At 32.7% G+C, this 2271-nt stretch overlaps 1 long non-coding RNA gene across 1 annotated transcript; it reads left to right on the forward strand.

The window, feature by feature from the left end:
• The first annotated feature begins 6 nt into the window (after positions 1-6).
• LOC110422833 (uncharacterized) lies at positions 7-2265 on the forward strand. Its single transcript, XR_016351637.1, has 3 exons — positions 7-306; positions 424-781; positions 1976-2265. It is a non-coding gene; the product is annotated as an uncharacterized LOC110422833 (long non-coding RNA).
• Positions 2266-2271: the final 6 nt, after the last annotated feature.

A 2271-nucleotide genomic window follows, 5' to 3' on the forward strand; every position in this document is an offset into this window, starting at 1 on the left:
GATCGCAAGGAGAACCGGGATGAACAAATGCATTGACAATCCAAAAAGAGCATGGACCCAACAGCTTGAGAAAGAAATGCAAGTCAAAATCAGCAACCAGCAAATCAAAGCGGACATAACAACAAACAGCAGCAACAATCAGCCAACAGACAACAATTAAGAACTAAAGATCAGGAGATCACATTCCCTTCCGATACCATCTTTTGCAAGCTTATCAGCAAGGCTATTTCCAGATCTGAAGAACTATAGAGTGTTAATTGGCAACCACTGAAGATCTAAAGAAGAAGACTCGTTTTATTTATCCCTGTAAGTGGAGTATTTATCTAACTTCATTATATGAAATTTCACATATATATGCTAATTATTAGGTGCAAATTAAGTAGCTTGGGAATCAAATTTAATTTTCCTTTTTTTTTTTGACAGATGGAGGCCAGTAATGTTTATTCGAGTGCAATTGTTGGTCAAGTTCTTGTTGGAGTATATAATTATGAAAACTGGAAAGCTTGCGTACAAAACTATTTGTGGGTTAGAGATCTGTGGGACGTTGTGGAACAAACCTCACAACCTCCTCAACCGGAAAATGAGGCTGAATTCAAGGCTTGGAGTAAGAGGAATGTGGCTGCTTTGCATGCTATTCAAATTTCATGTGATCCGCTCATGCTTTCTTATATCAGAAACATGGCTACGGCTAAAGATGCTTGGAACACTTTGGCCCAAGTGTGCCAATTGCCTACGCCCCAACAAGCACCCCAGGCCCCCCAAGATGCACGACAGATGCCAGGTCTCTCTCTCTCACTCTCCCTCCTAGTCTTTCTTTTTACAATATATATAGTTCAACCCCCTTTTTCTTTTGTCTTCCCCTTCGTGATTTTCATCATTTTCAAACCTTGTTTACTTCGTTAATAAAATGTAAGAAAACAAATCAGAATAAAAAGGATCAAGTGACATGTGGCAAAGTATGGTTTTATGCATCTTTGTTGATCAGGCAACAGTTTGTTTAAAGAAAAGATCATTTAAATTTTAGAATAATTTCTACCAACGGTTGTCGAATTATTCCATACTTTGGCCTAATTTAACATTGTAGTTGAGTTGAAAAAATTACGTTGAAAAGTGTTGCGTAGACTGTTGTGATAAGTGTCTGATTTAAGTTTTTTTTTTCTTTAGTATTGGGTATTATTGTAAAAAAGTTGGTAGCGAGTTAAAATGTTTAAAAAATAACATGATATTTAAAAGTAAAGAATGAGTTATTTTTCAAAAAATAATTATTGTTAAGACATATTAAATAATAATAATAATAAAGCTTTAAAGGTCTATATATGACACGGTTATTAATATGTTATAATTAATATATATTATGATATTAATAAAAAACGATATGTATCTATATAATTATATTTTTTTAAAATTTATATAGAAATTACATCATATAATATGTGATACATATTGTACGATATGATTGATATGTTATTTATAAGCTTAATATATCTTACCTGTTACAAATAACTTTTTTTTAATTTATTTTATTTTGAGCTTTTTTCAAAAGTTATTTTCTTTTGAGTTAAAATATGAAAATATATTTTTTTCTATAGATTTCAATCTTCAAGATTTAGATTTTAAACAAAAGATATTAAAAAAAAAAATTTCTCTTTTGACTTCAACACGAGAATGTCTTTTGAGTTTATATTACATTGATAATAGTCTTAAAATTTTCTTGTTAAATGTATATGTTGAAATTTGTGATTTAACTTATTCAAACACATTATAACTGGTCATATATAGATTATATGAATCGAACTATATTAGACAAGCATATGTTGGAGTCGTTATACAAAATCTAAACTTGTTCAACCTAATAAATTAGCAGTCTTTAGCATACTACTCTATTAACAATGTTGTGCGACGGCAGTGGCCAGATTTATTGATCGTATGCATATTTTGGCATAACAAAATATAATCTTCGACATATGTTTGCTAGACCGCACTCGTACTTTGGAGCTCCTCAAGGCTATTAGGGAACGTGATTTGGAATCCACAAAGAGTCTTTTGACGTCCCACACACATTTAGCCAATGCCGCACTTGGCGGTACCGGTTTCACAGCCTTTCATTTCACAATCTTCGAAGGTCAGTTGGATATGATTGACGAATTTCTAAGCACAATGTCAGAAGATGACGTCAAAATGCAAGATCCCTTTGGTCGCACAATCCTTCACCATGTCGCCATGTCCACTGAAAACACCAAGATTGCCCAATGCCTGATCAGAAAGAACAAG

The sequence above is a fragment of the Theobroma umbraticum genome, unplaced genomic scaffold (genome assembly GCF_002168275.2).
Source record: "Theobroma umbraticum cultivar Fairchild unplaced genomic scaffold, ASM216827v3 scaffold_146.0, whole genome shotgun sequence".
NCBI classification, from domain to species: Eukaryota; Viridiplantae; Streptophyta; class Magnoliopsida; order Malvales; family Malvaceae; genus Theobroma; species Theobroma umbraticum.